Genomic DNA, 20,904 nt, shown 5'->3' on the forward strand with positions numbered 1-20,904 from the left:
AGCAATATAGACCAAAATGTCGACACTTCCATCATCTCCGAAAAGCGTTGCATTGGCACCAACAGACGACCATTTTTATTATTTTGCTTTGGTTGTTTGTGTAATCCACTAGGAGTTGATGTTTTTGTTATGAACTTATGAATTGATTGAATCTATACCTTTGTTCATAACTTTGTTTTGCTTGATTCAGTTTATATATCTCCCCATAAGATGCTTTGACACTGAATATAAAAACTTTTTTTGCATATAATTCAGTTTCTCCGTTGGTTCTTTTCCTTCCATTTCTTGCTTGATAAACACTAACACAGAATTGTTTAATCAAATTTGATTTACTGGAGGACGATACAGTTGTGCTACTCCTAACTATAAGCGATTGTTACTTTCAAGCAAATCCCTTGTAGTACACACTGACCTCAAACGTTAGCTGCCCAAACCTACAAGGGTATATTGGGTTCCCCTATTTTTTCGTGTTACATACATGATGGCATCTCAAATTGACACGGGCATAGAAAGTTGTAGTCCAACACAAAAGCTAAAGTGTGCTTTTAGATTTTCCCTAAATTATAGATGTTTTTACAAAGAAAATGTTATCTCGGTAAAAAACTGACAAATGTTTTTGATGCGTCAAGTTTATCTAAAGCCACATGCAGCATTTCAGAACCTTTCAGCCTCACAAACATCCCCGTGCAAGCCCTTGCTAGGACAGGAGCATAAGGGCATCATGTGAAAAACAATACAAGCAACCTAGTGCGACTTCTATGATAGGTCATGTTGTGCCAGGTATGTTATCCCCTTGAGAAACACTCCTCCTCAAAACCAAAAAAAAAAACCTGTCCGCCTGTCCTCCCAGTGTGAGAACACCCAGTGAAAAAGGCGAGAGTGTATATTCACTCGCAGTACTAACTCCATCAGCTCCTGGGCCTGTAGGTAACTAGATCAGCAAGAGGCAGCTGATTAGGCCAATTGCTAATGTTGTGAGAGGGGGGAGGAGGTGTGAAAATCACTGCGCTAACCCAGCCCTATTGTCAACAGGGTGCCACGATTTTCAGGCTCCATTCATCCCTTCACATTTCTCTCTAGACCGCATCTGGGCTCCATTCCTCATTTCTGTCAATCTTCCTCGCCTTAAGGTCACCAGGATTTCTTACTGTTAGTCCTGACCCCTCTGAAAGTAACAAAGTAGGTCTGTGTTTATAGAACTGCCACACTATTATCTTCTTCAGTCTTCGGCCACCTTCTGCTCTCTATATCCTAAATCTGATCTACTCCCACCTTTTTGTCCAGCTGAGCATACAACAAAGTATGACCAATCAAAGCAATTATAGCTGGTGTGCAACAAGAGTTTGGGGAAGACAATTCTATTCACAGTACTACTGCCTCATTAAATATTCCTCAATACCTATTTTCCCCGTTCTCTTGTTCCACATCTCCACCTTGCTGTACACGGAGGTGGCCACAACAGAAAATTAAAAACTGTTTAAGCAATGAATTTAACAGCTAAGTAGCTAGTTTAAAAGTTTTGGGAAAGGAATTAGAACCCTGCAGCCATAAAACAAGTTAAGGGAATGGCTCTTGCGGCAATATAAGCTATCCACCCACAAATCTCTTGCTACTTCAAAAGAAAAAGGTTTACTACCTGTAGTCTTGGTGCTGGCATTGGAGATATCGTCATTGAAGTCAATTGCTAGAATAAGGATTTGCTCCGTGCATGGACCAGAAACACAATTTTGTAGTTTTCTTACATGGAAAAAGAATCTTTGTTCAGGAGTTCATAACCAAATATGTGGAATGGAAGTCTAACAGAAGCCACTTTATGTTCAAAATTCTGACCCACATTGTCATCGTAAAGCAGCATTGTTCGATTCCAGTTAAACAAGCATTGGCATAGCCAAAAGGTCTCGCTTTTGGGACCTTCTAAGTATTTAGTTATGCAGCACAATATCCTTGGTGCAACAACATTAACTGTTGCGTGGCTAAACACTTATATGGTCACAAATGCGAGACCTATTGGCTATGCCAATGCTCGTTATTTTTTGTTCTTGGAGGATGCCAGAAGGGTCAAGGGCGAGTGGCAGGGAAGTGAGGAGTGAATGCCAGGAGGGACAAGGGTGACTGTCAGGCCATGGGGGTGAAGCGTGAGTGCCAGAGAGGTGAAGAGTGAGTGCCAGGGAGCTGAGACTTAAGAGTCAGGAGGGTCAGTTGTGAGTGCCAGGGAGGGGAAGGGTGAGTGCCGAGAAGGGGGAAGTATGAGAGCCAGGGGTGAGGGGTACCTGCCAGGCCAGGGGGGGTGTAGGGCTAGTGCCACGGAGGTGAAGGTTGAGTGCCAGGTCAGAGGGATGAAAGGTGAGAGCCTGGGAGATGAAAGTTGAGTGCCAGAGAAGTGAGACGTAAGTCAGGAGGGTCAAGGGTGTGTGCCAAGGAGGGGAAGGGTGAGTGCAACGGGTGAAGGGTAGCTGCCAGGCCAGGGGGATGAAGAGCTAGTGCCATGGAGGTGAAGGGTGAGTGCCAAGGGGGTGAGTAGTGAATGACAGGAGGGACATGGGCGAGTGTCAGGAAGGTGAAGGATATGTGCCAGGGAGGGGAAGTATGAGTACCAGGAGGGTCGAGGGTGAGTGTCACGGAGGTGACAGTTGAGTCACGGAGAGTCAATGCGGAGTGCCAGAGGTAGAGAAGGGTGAGTGCCAGGTGCAAGGAGTGAATGCTAGGCCTGAGGGGTGAAGGGTGAGTGCCAGGGAGGTGAGGGTGAGTGAGACTGCAAACAGTAGTGAGCTGGGATCTAGAAGGAGGTGGGGAGATCATCACCCGGTGTGTGCCAGGCTGGGACGCACTAGTGCCAGGTCAGACTTGGATGGATGCAATAACTTCTGAAATGCGGGTGCCAGGTCACTCGTAACCTTAGTACAGGAGTGGGGTGCGCAGGCGATAACATCTTCAAACAAGGAAGTATCCAAAATCCTGAAAACTACACTTTATGGTCTTGCAACCTTATGTGGAAAATATTTAGCAAATTAATGGGCTTCAGTAGCAGACTTGCACCTTGTTACAGCAACTTATTGAGATAAAGTTTGCATTGCAAATAAGCCAAAGCCAACACGATTTGAATTAGTAACCGTTAGACCTGGCACCATTGGAGTGGGTCTCCCCTCCATTTTGTTGCTGTTGCTTCAAGTGTTTTTGCTGGTGTTAGCTGCTCAGAGCACTGTGCCACTGCCAATCAGTGCCACAGTGCAAGTGCTCCCTGTATAAAATATATATCTTGATTGGATTCCATGATTGGCTTACTTGGTTTATTGTAAGACCCCAGTAAAGTGCACCAGGAGTGCCCAGGGCTTGTAAATCCAAATGCTGCTAGTGGGCATGCAGCACTGGTTGTGCCACCCACAGAAGCAGCCTTGTAAAGTGTGTCTAAGGCCTGCCATTGCAGAGCCTGCGTGCATTCTGGTACTGTCATGCTGACTGGGCAAGCGCACCTACTTGCCAGTCCCTAAACCTTCCCGTAACTTCATATTAGTCACCCCTATGGTAGGCCCAATGGCAGGGGGCATTGTAAGCATAAGGTAGGACAAGCCCTGATGTATGTGGCATGTCCTAATAGTGAATTACAGCCATTTTCGTTTTTCACTATTGTAAGGCTACCTGTTCTCATAGGCAAGAATGGGCTGTTGGAATTGTTACATCCTATGATCCCAACAGACTCAGGGAACATGGTAGAGATTCAAGTTTAGTATGCCTGAACTCAGAATAATAAAATACATCTTTCAGTAAAGTTTATTTTAATGTTCTGTGTTTGCAACTACCACTTTTAGAAAGTTGGGTATTTGCTTGCCTAACCATTTCAGCCCGCCTCTGCTCTGATGTGTATCTGCTGTCTGGTTTCTGTGAGTGACAGGGCTGGGGAATTCCAGGAGACAGGCTGGGGCAGCCAGGTGGTGAATAGGAAGATTACAGCCAGATGGGTGGGAGGAGTGCACCTAGACTCTGAATAGGGCTGTGCTCTGCCACCACAATGCTGGCTCCACCTCCTGTGGAGCGTCTGATATCTCTGCCCTGCACACTGAAAAGACAAGCCAGAGTCGTATCAACCAAGTTCTCAAAAACTGGACTGAACTAGGCAAAGGCACCCTGGCCTGAAAGAACAAAAGAATTATGGTATAAATATTGGGACCCTGCTCCCAAGAAATTAGATCCTGCTGCAACAAGAAGAACCTCTGCCCGACGAGAAGGAACTGGGAAAGCTGCAAGGAGGAGTACTGTCCCTAACTTGGGGGAATGGCCTGCAGTGGTTGCCTTGCTGCGAGAGGAGAGGAAAAGTCTGGAAAAGACTTTGTTCAACTTGTGCCTCTAAAAAATCTCCAAGGGCTTGTGTGTGAGCTTGCCCCCTGAACGGAGTCCCAGGACTAATGGACTCCCAACGCCTTCACAAAGAGCTGCTGGAAATAGCCATCTTCCCCGCACAACCAACAGTTGATAGACAGAATGCAGAACAATGTCATACATTCACCCCAGTACAGAGATCTGGGCCTAAATCCATAGTTTTTTTGCACTCCACACTACTCCAATTCAGACATGGCCATATGCAAATCAGCATTGACCCTGTGCCTCATGGGAACAGTCCAGCCCGAACTGCCAACCCATGTCTTTCCTGGACCAGAATCAAGCATCCTAGGACTGGTGTCTGGCTATCAGCCGTCTTCAGCCAGGATAGCTTGACTCCAGTGGTGTGGAGAGCATGGGACTCACGTCTGAGCATACCCATCCCACTCCGGTCCAGGGAAGGCATGGCTTGGCAGTTCGGGCTGGACTGTTCCCATGAGGCACAGGGTCAGACTGATTAGCATATGGCCATGTCTGAACTGGGGTGGCAGAGTGGGCTAAAGAACGGTGATGGATTAAGCCCGGATCTGTTGACTGGGTGTGAGTGTTTGATTGGTTCAGATGCTCCGTCCATCACCACCCCCTTTTGTACCACTTTGTTCGCCATAAGTTGGCAGGGTATGCTCAGACGCGAGTCCCTTGCTCACTTTGCCACTGGATTCAAGCAAGCCGAGCTGAAGACGGCTGAAATGCCAGAAACCGGTCCTCGGAAGCTTGTTTCCGGTCCAGGGAAGGCATGGCTTGGCAGTTCGGGCTGGACTATTCCCATGAGGATTATCAAAAAAGAATTCCTTTCTGTGTAGTTATTTCAATTGGTGACCATGAGGCCTACCCATATCAATCCATAATTTTTAATTTACAACTATGAAACTTGAAAAATTTTATTGCTCCACACTAGGATGATTTGTTTATCTCAAAATTTATTTTCATAAAAATACTCTTGTGTTTAATAAAAATGTATTCAAAAGTGCATTCAATAATACTTGGGTGCTCTGGGACAATATTATACACACTATCTAACAATTCCGTATTACGGTGTCTATCTCAGAGTCACCCATTAGTAGTGTAAAATCATATAGTTTCAAAATCACAACTTAAATAGAAGAGTAAATACATATCATATACATTAAAAAAAAGTCCCCTTGTCGACGCGTTTCGGTGCGTTGGTTACAATTGTTGCACCTTCCTCAGGACGGACAGAATTAAAAACCAATATACTTCTTTTTGTATTGGTAGGATTGACGTCCTTCTATAAATTATCCAGACGATTTAGTCATTACTAGTGAACTTTGTAGTAAGAGCCACTCCAATTGCGGGCCAGGGAAGTATGGAGTTTGTTAAGATTCAGGTGTGACACGTGATCAATGGTGTCTTCTTTCATGCAGCAGCGTCTTTAAATGTGCGCTTCCAATATTCTATCAATTGCCGTGCCAGTAAGATTTATGCCTATTGATTTATCTCAGGCTGACCACTTCCTCTCCTTTGCTGATGGTCTTGGTGCCGATTAGGGTGTACACTGTAGCTTCGTGGCCTGAGTTTGACAACGCTCTCCTCTTTTCTTCCAGAGCTTTAGATTTTCGGCAAAACCTCCTTCTGGCAACGGTCTGCTTCAGTTAGTCCCGGTGAGAGAAGACACCATTGATCACGTGTCACACCTGAATCTTAACAAACTCCATACTTATATTGTTTTTTAATTCTGTCCGTCCTGAGGAAGGTGCAACAATTGTAACCAACGCACCGAAACGCGTCGACAAGGGGACTTTTTTTTAATGTATATGATATGTATTTACTCTTCTATTTAAGTTGTGATTTTGAAACTATATGATTTTACACTACTAATGGGTGACTCTGAGATAGACACCGTAATACGGAATTGTTATGTACCAGAGCACCCAAGTATTATTGAATGCACTTTTGAATACATTTTTATTAAACACAAGAGTATTTTTATGAAAATAAATTTTGAGATAAACAAATCATCCTGGTGTGGAGCAATAACATTTTTCAAGTTTCATAGTTGTAAATTAAAAATTATGGATTGATATGGGTAGGCCTCATGGTCACCAATTGAAATAACTACACAGAAAGGAATTCTTTTTTGATAATCATTTGAAACCCAGTCCTTTCTGGTCCCTGGGAAACTTTTTTATGAGACTGTTCCCATGAGGCACAGGGTCAGACTGATTTGCATATGGCCATGTCTGAACTGGGGTGGCATAGTGGGCTCAAGAACGGTGATGGATTAAGCCCGGATCTGTTGACTGGGTGCGAGTGTTTGATTGGTTCAGATGCTCTGTCCATCACCACCCCCTTTTGTACCATCTTCCCCGCTCAGCTGGACCGGCGATCTAAAATCCGCCTCGAAGCCCTGATCGCTGCGAAGCCTGTGCCCATGCCACCCGAACCGTGTGACTCCGCTCCTGTTCCGAGCCGTAGCTCGCACCGTAAGCTCCCTGGGCCACACCGCACACTGCTTCACCCTCCCCCCTTCGAGCCGCACCGCCCGCTGTGTCCCAGCCGCTGGTATCTGAAGAACGTAGCGCACCGCGGAGTACGGCTCGCACGCTTGCAGCGTACCGTCCGCCCCGCACCGCGCTGTTGGGAACTAACAGGCAGCCCCGCTCTTGGAAGTACGACCCATACGCTTGCAGCTTACCGGCCGCCTTGGACCGCGCTGTTTGTACCCAAAAAGCATCCCCATTCTGAAGGCGCGGCCGCACGCTGCATCAAGAAGCAAACGCATCCCGACCAGGACAGTCCGCCTCGCCCCCCAGCTCCACGCCTCGCAGAGGACACCGCAACAAGCCGGGGCTCGCATCGAGAAGTGGCCGACAAGGCTCCTGGTCCGCCTTTTCTTTTGCCCGCATCGGCCGAGCCGGACTCCACGAACTGTAAGGTACTGTGCATACAACTTGCACCACAGTGGGGTACGCCTCAGATCGGAGGGTCCGCAGTGCCAGTAAATCATCTTAGACAGTTTTTCAACCTCGTGAGAGTCAGAGTGCGCGACGCGCACAGAACAAGAAGTTAGGCATTTTTAAAAGAACTCTTTTTGCTAATCAAGTACTGTGGATCTTTGCTAATGATATATGGTCTTGTGCTAAGCCTTACATAGCAAATACTTAACCTATAACGCTCTGAGATAAGTCTTGTCTGCTCGCGCCACGCAACCTAGAGGATGAGCAAGGGTTATTTTAGAGGGTAATCCCCTTGTCCTGACTAGAGGAAAGGGTCCCTGCTTGTCACAAGTGCCTACCTGTGCCAACCAGAGACCCCCAAATCTAACATTGGTGGTCAGCGGTGAGGATTTCGAATTTGCATTTGTGATTCATGTACAGTGATTGGTGAACACTACTTAGTGAGTTCAGACCATTACGCAGCCACATACTTTTTGATTTTTGTTTGCCAAGAGATCTCCAGTTTTTGAGAAATCGTGCCAGGCCCAAACAGCATAGAAAAGGCAGTATCTATAGTCTCTGATGGAATTGAAGAAGTAGATTGGGAAGAGGCGAGACTAGACAACTACACCAAGGCCCAGATGAGGGACTTCTGCATAAAGTTCAAAGTTCCCCTGGCTGGATGTAGAAACAAGCCAGACTACCACAGGGCGCTCAAGGCCTGGATTGAGTCAAGGGCACCTGAGAATGTGGTGGAAGTTGAACCAGCAGGAAGCATCATTGATTTTGGCAGAGTCCTGTAGCCAGAGGAGTTGGCAGACAGGAAGGAATCCCGGGCACATGAAATGGAGTTGGCAAAACTTAAATTGAATGGGCAACTGGAGCTGGAAAGCAAAACGCCGGCTCTGGAAGAGAGAAGAATCCAAATCGAGCGTGAAATGAAATTGAGGGAGATGGAGCTGAAAGCTAAAAGTATGGAACTTACTCCCTCTGGTGGCAGCGCATCACCAGTGCAGGTAGAATCAAGGGTGTACATTCCAAAAGAAGTGGTGAAAGAATTTTTTAAGAATGATGACATAGGGCAGTGGTTCAAGGCCTATGAGGTAGGTAGCCATGTCTTCCCACCGGGTCCCTGAGAGATTGGGCAGCGGGGTTGTGGGGGCGGTTCCTTAGTGAGGGGCAGAACACACTGCTAGATTTGCCCTCTGAGGTTCATAATTCTTACCCACACATGAAGGAAGCTTTGATGACCAGGTATGGGTTTACTCCTGAATTGTATAGACAGAGGTTCAGGGGTTGTGCAAAGATTCTTAACAGTATGTATGTTGAGTATGTAACTTTTTTCTGCAGAGCACTGGATCGTTGGGTGAAGGGTAGCAAAGTTAATGGTTTTCAAGGTCTCTGATTTAATTGCATGGGAGCACTCATCTAGTAATTGTTTTCCTGAGTTACGCCAGCACCTGATTGATAGCAAGCTGACTAACCCTAGGAAGCTTGCTGAGGAGGCGGACCGCTGGGTCAGTACCAGGGTCCATAAGGGTCAAGTGGGAGACTCCGCCAAGGGTGGGCAGGGTCCCCAGCAGAAGAGTGGGGGGACAAGGGGAAACAGAGGGAGATTCAAAAGAGGCCCCAAAGTAATCCCCAAGGGAACCCAGGGAAAGGTTCTCAACCTCCCCCACCCCAGAAACCGACCGGGGCCCCGACAGGTACACCATGTTCAAAGAGGGCCCCCAATGTGTTACAAGTGTGGTGAACTGGGTCATTTTGCCAATGATCCCAAGTGTCGCCAGTTTGGCAGATCTGCACCCCATGGTGCAGCCCCCCGGCAGTTGGCTAGTGTAGCCCTGGGTGAGGAGTGGGTTGTCAAAAGAGGGGGAGGTCCCACAGAGATGTCCCTTGTCTCATTAGGAGACTGATATGGTCCAAGACAACCAACTGCCCAACAACACTAAGAAATATGGGCAGTGGGTGACCATCAATGGCAAGAAGGTGGGGGCTTTGAGATTACAGGAGCCAGTGTGACAGCTGTCAAGCATCACCTGGTGTCTCAAGAGCAGGTTGTCCCACATGCATTCTGCCGAGTTGTGAACGCCGACAACACAGAGTCAGTGTCCAATGGCTCAGGTTTCCTTTGGGGGGAGGGAGGGGAAGGGTCTCTGGTACTCTTCAAGTAGCTGTGAGAACTGCCATACCTGTATGTTGGGGAATGACTTGGAGAGTTCACCTTGGGAGAAGGTGGAGAAGAGTACTCACCAGAGGATGGTGGGTCTGCCTGATTGGGCGTGCGTGACCACCGGGTCAATGGCAGCCGGTAGAGGTGCTCAAGAGGTCCTCGAGCCTGAGGGAGAGGCCCAGGAACCGGCCTTAGAGAGAAGGCGGAGGAGGCACGGGAAACCAGCCACCGTTGTTCCCACGATCCAGGAGGAAGCAGACCTTGAGGGGGGTGCCCTGGAACCTACAGGGGAACAGATAGCTGAACTGGGGGACCTGCCTGAGCTGACCCATTGGCAACAGGAAGGAGGCCCCTCCAGGGAGGAATTCTACAGGGCGCAGAAAGAATGCCCTTCTCTCGAGGGTCTGCGGCGGCAGGCTGCAGCCCAGGCCAACGGTGATCAGTCTGGAACACATTTCATTTATTGAGAGAAGGTGGTACCCCAGAGCTTCAGAGCCTTCCTACTGGGGCTGGCTCCCGATGTGCCATTGGCAGGACATTTGGGGCAGGACAAGACCTTTGAAAGGCCTGTCACCCACTTTTATTGGTCCCTAATGAGCAATAGCTCAGATGTTCATTGCAGGAAATGTCAGACTTGCCAGGCAAGTGGAAAGAGTGGGTGGAAGCAGAAGGCTCCTCTCCAGCCATTCCCTGTAGTCAGTACCCCATTCCAGCAAGTGGGGATTGACATTGTGGGGCCACTGGACCCCAGGACAGCCATGAGCAACAGGTTTATCCTGCTCCTGATGGACCATGCCACCCGGTACCCGGAAGCCATCCCTCTAAGGACAGCGACGGCCCCCGTGGTGGGACGTGCGCTGATGGGAATTTTCTCCAGAGTGGGATTCCCTCTAGAGGTGGTGTTTGACCAGGGTACCAATTTCATATCCAAGTATATGAAATCCCTTTGGCAAGAGTGTGGTGTAACCTATAAGTTTACCACACCTTACCACCCCCAAGGAAATGGGTTGGTTGAGAGATTCAACCGTACCCTCAAAGGCATGAAAATGGGTCTGGAAGAACCCATGAGGCGTAAGTCGGACGTCCTCTTACCGTGCCTTCTCTTTGCTTACCGTGAGGTGCCTCAAAAGTCTCTAGGGTTCAGCCCCTTTGAGCTCTTGTATGGCCACCCAGTGAGAGGACCTCTAAGTCTGGTCAAAGAAGGCTGGGAGCAATCTCCCAGGAAACCTCCCCAGAGTGTATATAGCTACATGCTGGCCTTCAGGAACCAGACTAGGTAATTCAGAGCACTTGCTGAGGCAAATCTGGAAGCCAGCCAGGAGGAGATGAAGAGTTGGTACGACCATAATGCCACTCTGGTAGAGCTTCAGCCGGGACAAAAGGTGTGGGTCTTGGCCCCCGTGGAGCCTTGTGTGCTCCAGGATAAGTGGACAGGCCCCTTTGATGTTGTGGAGCGCAAGAGTCCGGTTACATATTTGGTGGACCTGCAGTTTCCCAGGAACCCCTTGAGGGTCCTGCATGTCAACCGTCTTAAGCCCCACTTTGAGAGGTCCGAAGTGGGCATGCTCTTGGCAACAGATGCTGGAATGGAGGAGGAGACTGAGCCTCTTCCTGACCTCCTGGCCACCAGAGAGCAAGATGGGTCAGTGGATGGAGTTAACCTCTCTCTCACCCTGACCCCTGAGCAACAGAATGACTGCCGCCAGTTGCTGGGGCAGTTCTCTGATCTGTTTTCCATGGTTCCTAGTATCACAGATTGGTGCATCCATGATGTAGATACAGGAGACCGCTTACCCATGAAGCACAAGGCTTACAGGGTAACTGACAGGGTCAGGGCTCGCATCAAAGAGGAGGTCTCAAAGATGCTTGCCCTTGGGGTGATTGAATCCTCCAGCAGTCCTTGGGCCAGCCCAGTGGTCTTGGTCCCAAAGGCTGCAGCGCCGGGTGCCACACCCGTACTCCGGTTCTGTGTGGTCTACAGAGGACTCAATTCAGTCACGAAGACTGACGCGCACCCCATCCCCAGAGCTGATGAGCTCATTGATCGGTTAGGGGCTGCACGGTACCTCAGCACGTTTGACTTGACGTCTGGGCATTGGCAGATCACCTCGACTGATGGGGCAACAGAGAGGTCAGCATTCTCCACACCAGATGGGCATTTCCAGTTCAGAGTTATGCCATTTGGGAAGAATGCCCCTGCCACCTTTCAGAGGTTGGTCAACCAGGTGTTGGTTGGACTGGATGAGTTGAGTGCCGCCTACCTGGATGACAGTGCAGTGTTCAGTGTCACATGGGAAGAACATCTGCGCCACCTCTGGGAAGTGTTGTTGGCACTGTGGAAGGCAGGCCTCACGATCAAGGCAAGCAAGTGTCAGATCGGGCAGGGTTATGTGGTGTAATTGGAACACCAAGTTGGGAGCGGCTAGGTGGCGCCCCTTCAGCCCAAGATTGAAACCATCCTTGGTTGGGCACCCCCCAAAACCCAGACAGAGGCGAGAGCCTTTTTAGGACTCACAGGGTACTACAGGAGGTTTGTCAAGGGGTATGGCAACATTGTTGCACCCTTGACAGAGCTGACTTCCAAGAAGCAGCCAAAGAAAGTGATTTGGACTGACACCTGTCAGAAAGCTTTTGAGACCCTGAAAACTGCCCGTGCTCCTGGCACCCAACTTCTCCAAAGAGTTCCTTGTGCAGACAGATGCTTCAGAGCATGGTGTAGGGGCTGTTCTCTCACAGATCACTGAGGAGGGCTTTGACCAACCTGTAGCCTTCATCAGTAGGAGGTTACTTCCACGGTAACAGAGGTGGAGTGCAATTGAACATGAGGCATTTGCTGTCGCAATCGCACTACCTGGCTGAGAGGAGGCTGATAGGCAGTGAATAGCCGGTCGGGGTGTGTGGGGTTGTGTGTGTGTGTGTGTGTGTGGGGGGGGGGGGGGGGGGGTTGTGTGTGTGGGGGGTTGTGTGTGTGGGGGGGGGGGGGGTTGTGTGTGTGTGGTTGTGCATGCATGTGTGTTTGTGTCGCTCTACGTTGGCAATCATCCAAAGTATTAGCGAGGTTGCTGTTGAGATCTCCGCGCAGCTAGTGTGGATCGTTGGAGGAGGCATGGAAGCAAGAGAAAAGTGAGCAGGGGCGGAGGCGAGCAAGCGAGAGGAAAGACAGATGACGCTGAAGGCTGGCGGTTCGCACATGCATGCTCGCGTGAACGCAAGCGCTAGTCCAGCCAGCAGCACTTTCAAAACTCACCTACTAAATGTCTCTCCGAGCAGCGCATGCGCTGGCTCAGTGAGACCTAAAAACGAGTGGCCTTGAAGGCTCTTCGTATGGCACACAAAGTACTCCATGGTTCTGGAACCAAGTACCAGAAAACAAAAGGTATATGGTACACTCCTAATCGATTGTTGCACTCTGCAGCTTCCAGGACAGTCATGGTTCCAAAAATTAAGAAAATCTCCTGTGGTGGCAGAAGCTTTGTTCACTCCAACTGCTAACTTCGACATTTGAGGTGCCAAGGCAGTAGATTCCAAACCAATATGACAATCTTTAGGAAACACCTGAAATGCTAGTTGTTTACTCTTCTGATGTAGTTTTTTTTATCCCTCCTACGGCCTCAGTTGAGTAAATTTGCAGATCTTTAGCACCAAGGCGCCCTAGGGCATTTGTGCGCTTTATACATTTTAAATCAAGCACTGCAGCATTCAAGTACATAGAAACACCTTTCAGTATTTAACATGAAGGCAAAGAATTCGGCCTGCGAGGCTTGTATTGTACCTTCAAGAACCTGGGAGGCACCCCTTACCAGGATGCATAGTACAGAGAGTTGCCTCAAACTACAAAGGAGTTGTAAAAGGGACATTTGTTGTCTATGCTGTGGTAGCCGCCTTCCCTCTTGTGGATTGAGCTTTGGGGTTTCTGGAAAATACCTTGTTGAAAAGTTGGCAACAAAATGAAATAAAAGGAACTATCCATCTTTCAATAAAATGTTTATAAGTGGCCAGCCTTTGTGACCTGGTTTGGCTTTGTCCAGATAAAAACGAAAGCCATTCCTAATATCCAGTGAGTAGGTGAAACCTCTAAGCTAGTGTAGATGGATTGGGAAAGAAAGTGGTTACGGTATGATTGATGTGAAATTAAGCCACAAGTTTAGGTAACAATCAAGGAGGTGTTCTTAAAGCAGCCCTATTGGAGTGAAATGCACTAAAATGTACTTCTAATGATAGAGCTTGCGGTTCGCTGGCTCACAGAGGTGACCGCAATCAAAAAGGTAGTTTTCCAGGAAAGAAGCTGCAATGTTGCTATAAGAATAGACTCGGAGAGAATCAGTTTTGAAAGTACGAAGTTTCATGATGAAGATTTATCGAAAATATTTAGCTGGTATCTTAAAGAAAGAAATTTGCTGATGTTATTTTCTATATGCTATTATAACAGCTGGGTAGCCTTTGATAGAGGAGATTTAGAACACTGATTTCGCTAGATAAAGCATCCTACAAAGAAGGGTTTCTTCCTGGCATGAAACCGGATTGTATCCATCACTGTGGGACAACATGCAAAATCTCTTCCATTTTAGTGCGCAGCTTCATTTTATCAACAGGAGTTTCGCCTCCAAGTATAGCCATGCATTCTTCATAAAAAAACTCATATCCATACTGTCAAACTTCAGGAGCCATGCAGCCAAATCCACAGACTGGAGAGACTGTTGGATCTGGACTTAAAGTCTTGTCAGTAGATTTGGTCTGACATGGAGTCTCTTGTGGGGTACTAGTAATCAAAAAGGTCCACCTCCGAGAAGGTTAGTGTGTATCCTGTTGGTGTTGGAATACACTAGATGTGTTCAAATACCCCTCACACACCAAAAGGGCCCTTGGTGTCATGCTTCATCATCGGGGTCTTCCCGCTCGGCTGCCGAACGGGGCAGTGCTGCAACAAGCGACTACGCCGGAGCACCTTTTTGATGGATGTGCTATGTGAGTGAGTGGGAGTGAGTGTCAGTAGGGTCAGGGGTGATAGAGTGATGTTAAAAAATACCTGGCCTAGTGAAAAGAAAAAATTATTTAATAGGCACTGGCAGATATTATCAAAAAGTACGGTGATGTCGGAAAGATTAAGCTACTTAGTGGGCTAACTTTCCTGTGCGGGTCAACATGTTCCGGGGCGCCATGCCCCTTCGTCAGGACCAGGGTCAGATCCCCCTGTCACTCACTAAATGTTCTTCCACAGTGCGTGTATGTACCCTACAATGTAAAGTACTTATTTCTATCAATGTGTATTTGACATATATTTTATATAAATACAAAGCCCTTGCTAACACTAGTATACTTGGTTGTATGCCTGAAAAACAAGAGCCAGGAATTAAAAGTGCGCGGATCCCAAAGCGCTTTGCTCTAAGGTACCTGTGGAGAAAAGTGGGAAAAGACTAACACATATAATACATACAGATGCTGCTGGATGTCCTGTGAGAGGTACAAAATTCATCATTGAATCAGTAGCCAAATATTGCTGTATACGTAATCTCAACTGAAGATAGCACACAATCAAACACACACACCAGTGGTACATCTAGGGAAAGTATGTGCAAGGTGGTTGATACATACTTGGCAAGGAGGGGTACAGTGCCCCATGAGCCAAAACTAGACAGACGGGTAATTGGAGGTCCAACTGTAAATTGGGAGTCCCAGCTCCTTTCCTCACAATCACGGAAGCCACGGACAGAGGAGGAAGCACCACGAGGCTGGAGGTTTAGTAAGTACGGCATAGCCGATCAAGGACAAGCACCAGACTTTGGTGTGCTTTTATAGCATTTCTCCCTCATTGCAAAACAGCTATTGGAAACCAACAGACATTTTTGTCTTCTTCCCATTTTACTCCCAATTTACAGTTGGACCTCCAATTACCCATTTGTCCAGTTTTGGCTCATGGGGCACTGTACCCCTCCTTGCCAAGTATGTATCAACCACCTTGCACATTCTTTCCCTAGATGTACCACTGGTGTGTGTGTTTGATTGTGTGCTATCTTCAGTTGAGATTACGTATACAGCAATATTTGGCTACTAATTCAATGATGAATTTTGTACCTCTCACAAGACATCCAGCAGCATCTGTATGTATTATATGTGTTAGTCTTTTCCCACTTTTCTCCACAGGTACCTTAGAGCAAAGCGCTTTGGGATCCGCGCACTTTTAATTCCTGGCTCTTGTTTTTCAGGCATACAACCAAGTATACTAGTGTTAGCAAGGGCTTTGTATTTATATAAAATATATGTCAAATACACATTGATAGAAATAAGTACTTTACATTGTAGGGTACATACACGCACTGTGGAAGAACATTTAGTGAGTGACAGGGGGATCTGACCCCGGTCCTGACGAAGGGGCATGGCGCCCGAAACATGTTGACCCGCACAGGAAAGTTAGCCCACTAAGTAGCTTAATCTTTCCGACATCACCGTACTTTTTAATAATACCAGCCAGTGCCTATTAAATAATTTTTTCTTTTCACTAGGCCAGGTATTTTTTAACATCACTATCACCCCTGACCCTACTGACACTCACTCCCACTCACTCACATAGCACCTCCATCAAAAAGGTGCTCCGGCGTAGTCACTTGTTGCAGCACTGCCCTGTTCGGCAGGCGAGCGGGAAGACCCCGATGATGAAGCATGACACCAAGGGCCCTTTTGGTGTGTGAGGGGTATTTTAACACATCTAGTGTATTCCAACACCAACAGGATACACACTAACCTTCTCGGAGGTGGACCTTTTTGATTACTAGTACCTTGACAAGAGGAGGACGTGCCCACCTCGGTGCCAACCAGCACCACTTCTTCCTTCCCCCTTTTTGATTTCTTTAGAGTCTCTTGGGGGGTACCAGTGACCAGTCTAGAACATCAGGGTACCACCGCGGTCTTGGCCAATCGGAAGCAATTAGAATCATGTTGAGATTGGATTGATGTAGTTGCTCAATCACCATGCAATGAGTGGTATCAGAGTAAAGCTGTCAAATTTAGTCAACCATTTTATCGAAAGGGCATTGGCCATTTTGTTTTGCTGAGGTGCCCTGAACGCAAAGTCTTGGCAGTTTTTATTTCTTGCAAATCTTTAGGCGTTGAGAACTCACTTGTGATTTTCTTTGTGAAGTAGACTAAGAAAATCTGCTTCTTGTTTCTGGGCTCGTGGAATGTGTATTGCTGTCAGAGTGATCACTCTGGCTGATGCCTAGTCTACATCAATTGATTGAACTTCAAGTGAAAATGTTCTTGCAATTGTTCCACCTTGTTTGTTGGTATAACGCATGGTGGTGGTGTGGTCTGTTTGGATCTTGTCTTCTGGAGTTCAGAAAAGCCCCTAGAGAGGCTTATGTGGCAAGTTTTGTTTTTTTGAGCTTCCAAAAGCCTTGAATTGGTAGGTTGTCGAGGAGAGTTCCTTATCCTTATAGAGAGGCATCCGTTATGCTTTGGAGTTTTCTTTTTGTATAACACTCCAGTCAGCCAGTCAGATATTCTGATCATTGCACCACCAGGTTAGTGATTTTATTGCCTGGACTGTTAGGATAGTCTTTCTGTGTCTGCCTTATAAGATCTTTGATCCTTGAGACACTGTTGGAGAGTTCTAAAATAGTCTTGCGTTTGAGACTATTTATATGGATCATAGCAAGGAGCCTCTAGGCCTCTCAACTCTAAGCACTGCCTTTGAACAGATGAGATGTGCTCCTCCAAAGCATACACTTTGAGTCTATCTTCGCTTCTATGTATGTATGATTTTGAACAAGTGTGTGGTCTACTTTCACATATTGATATTCAGCTGTAGGCTTTTCAGTAACCTTGATGTGGATTGGAAGGGTAAATAATAACTGTTCTTGCTTAGATTGGCTGCAAAAACTGCTATACACTCGAGAAAGTTCTTGTGGCCGATTTCAGTTCAAATAGAAAGACAATACCATTCAGGAGTCGTCGAAACATCTTAGGCATTTTCTGTGATGAGTCCAAGTGGAATGTGAAAATGTGTCCTGCAAATCTAGGTCACAAAGCCAATCGCTCTTTTTGATGAGGAAAAAATTGGTGACGCTTCAACTTAATGAAATTTACTGGAGTATCTTTATTGAAAAATAGTTTGCTTAATATTGAACGACGGTTATATCAACTTTCTTTAGGCACAAGGAAGTACCTGGACTACTTTGTTTTTTGGAGGTGCTGTACTTTTTCAATTGCTCTTTTGCCCAAACTGACAAGATTCCTCCATTAGTGCAGAGAGTTGGTGATTTTGGTAGAATTGAAGGTGGGATTGCCTTGAAGCGACTGAAATAGCTTTGTTTAAGGAAGTTCAGTACCCATCTTTTCTGTGGTTAGAGTTAGTCTCTTCCAGGAGAAACATTACTGCTCTCCCTACACGGGCGAGTCATTGGAGGTGGGTGTTGGAGCATCATTGGTGATTGCCTGAGGAATTTCTTTCTCTGCAATAAGAGTTCTTCAGTTGTTAATGGTTTTCTTTGATAGTCTGATAGAGCCCTTTTGGGTGTTGCACTTTGTTGGGAAAAAATAATTCTTTGGGTTTATAAAGTCTAAAGAATAACGTTCCCTCTTCATGCCCAACTGTCTTCACAGCCTCAGTTTTTATTTCTCATACAAAACATTTCTTCCTGTGTACGTTGCTCAAAAAGAATCATACCAGAGAAGGGAAGGATAGCTATTTTGTGCTGTGCCTTATATTTTAAAGAGGACTTCTTCAACCAGGAAGCTCATCTCAAGCACCATGGAGGTATTCTGAGGAAGAGTTCTGCAGAGTCGCCAGCAGCAGTAATGACTTTACTGGAAATCAGGGATCCTTCATTAACCATCTACAAGAAATCCTGTGTTTTGGCCAAAAAGAAAGTCATTATATCCCAGATCCCAATAGTGCGGTTGTACTTGCATCTTCCCCTCCCCCAATTGAGTACAATTTTTACTCTCCCTATTGGGGGAGCAATTGACTCTGGAGCAGAAGGGAGTCTTCGCCTACCTGCGACGACAAATACAGTCTGCTTTGAGATAAACTATGAGAAACACTTGTTCTTGCTGTGGTCTATATTTCTTTCTTACATGCATGATCTTTCTGCCTTAGTTTCAGCCAAGATCAGACATTTTTCTTCACCCGTTTCTAGCAGACCTGGTGCTACAGTTAACGGTTTTGGAGCTACCCTAGTCCGAAGGGTCTCCAAAATTACAGACATCAACGGTGGTAGGGTCTTCTAAAGGAATGTTTAATTTTGATGCCCATCCTGCCAGTACTTCATGATAATCAACATCGACTCATGACACTTTTGATGACGATTGTGCCAGAGATGCAAGACTACACGTCAGTACAGTTTTTATTTAGTGAGCTTGATATATCGCTTGACTCACTCCAGAGAGAATATCTCGGCACTAAGGAGCAGGCAAGGACAAGTGCTTTCAGAACTTAGCAGAACTAGGAGACAGATATAAACGTGATGTGGTCAATGTTAATCTGTGTCACGTTGACCGTGAAGTTGTAAACAGTATACAGTGCCTTTTTGATACTGTCTGTCTGTTGGGGTCAACGGCAATGTAGTCCCTTTCAAAATTGACAGGTGACCGCACCTTATCAACATCAATCTGGAATGCAATGCTGTCTCAAGTCGATCCCTCTTTAGGTCGTTGACTGTAACATCTTTCTTTGGTAGCACTATTTCTCTCCATCGTTTGATTTTATTTCTCTTAGGAAGCATCACTGTGGTGGTCTGTATCAGTGAATGATGGAGACAAATAGACTGATTGAGAGGGCGATCTTGCGAATATCCTCTTCTTCAGCCCTTGTGTCCTCTAGTATGCCTTGAAATCTAACGCCCTACTGTGCTTTAAAGTTTTTTAGGCATTTTTATAGTGGTCACATTCAGAAACTGAATTAGAGGCTCAGAGGCGAGCCACATATACATTTTGTGGACATCAATTATAGCCTTATGTCTCCCACATAATAGCCACTTCGACAAAAAAGCAGGCATTTGACAGAAAAACTCAATGATTGAGAAAAAAATGGACTGACAGAGGATGGGTGAAGGCATTGAGTGTAGCAGTCAAAATTGTTTTTCTACCAGGAAAAAATTATATTTGATGTATAAAGACTCATAAGGTGTGCTGAGATCCTAGTTATATGAGGTTGGAAAAAAGAACCAGGTAGAGAGGCAGCTGCTATTACAATTCAAGCTGGGAAGGGTTGACTGGAGGTTCTTAAAGGGAGAGGCTCCTTTGTAGGTTGCATTCTTACGTTCATGTTCTCTGTTCAAAGGGTATTTTTTCTGCATTTAAAAGTTGCAATGCAGGTCAAGAACAATGATATGGGGATATTTTGTGCATTCCTAAATAAAAAGCCTCTAATGATTCCATTCCAAAAATATGGATCTGAACTCATGGACAGACATTCTATGATGTAGTTTCCATTGAAGAAACTATGCAAAAAGGTGTTCTGGAGTCCTCATTGTTGAGGAAAAATATATGTCTCCATATGTATGCACTCAAATCTTGTCCAAGCAAGGCCTGATGTGATTTAACAGCTGTCCAGAACAAATTTAAAGGTCAGTTAATTTTCTGACTACAATATTACCTTGCTCATCAGGTTGTGCATTTCTGCTTACACTATGTCTGTATTATAATTTGCACAGCGGCGATTTTGATTCTCACTGTTGACCATATTTGGCACCATGTCCCTTTTAGTTCTGCTAGGGAGGCATTACTAAGTGTATATAAGACCCAGAAACCAGTAACTCAAGGAAGAAGCAGGCTGAAAGCACCAGTGTGTGAACTGACTTCTTCCTTGCTGGCCAGAAAGTATGCAAGAATACAGACAAATACATTTAATTTGTTGCTGAGCAAACTGCGGTATTGTGTGTTTTTTCATTGCTCCTGGGTGGGTGAACAAGTATGTATTTCCCCAGCAAATGGCGTCAGAAGTGGGATGCGGTAAATGTCTCTGGTGAGCTGAATACCTTGCCACGGTGGCCTTTCAATGTTTAGAAAATAGCTAGTAGTGAAATGGGGGATTGAGGTGTAGCTACAGAAGCTGGCAGTGAAACAGGGGACTTAGCAGTAACTAAGTTACTTTGTGTCAGTAATTTACATTGAATTATCTTTACGGAGGATTGTACTCCACACAAAAGAGCCTGTCCCAGAAGGAGGTTTACCCCCCCCCCCCCCCCGAAAAGAAACCCTCCCAGGGTATATATAGTGAGTGGAGCGTCTGATTGGCAGGTTGCACGGGGACATAGGAAAATCATTTTGAAATATTAATCAATGACTATTTTGATTGGACTAATAATGGTGATGTGTAGATATGTTTTGTTACATGTGTATAAGGACTTTCTTTGACAAAGTCATAAAGGTGTCAACTGTTTATCTTTCTCCCTCCCACAATCCACTGTCGAACTTATTTTTCCTGGCAGGAGACTTTTGTGGTGTTTATCTTTCAGGGTGCAA

General features: G+C 46.2%; 1 protein-coding gene across 2 annotated transcripts in view; it reads right to left on the reverse strand.

Moving 5' to 3' along the window:
* PTGES3 (prostaglandin E synthase 3) overlaps positions 1–20,904 on the reverse strand; it is a 207,892-nt gene that overhangs the window by 26,227 nt on the left and 160,761 nt on the right. The gene's annotated exons all lie outside the window — the stretch shown is intronic.

Source organism: Lissotriton helveticus, chromosome 1_1 (assembly GCF_964261635.1).
Source record: "Lissotriton helveticus chromosome 1_1, aLisHel1.1, whole genome shotgun sequence".
NCBI lineage: Eukaryota > Metazoa > Chordata > Amphibia > Caudata > Salamandridae > Lissotriton > Lissotriton helveticus.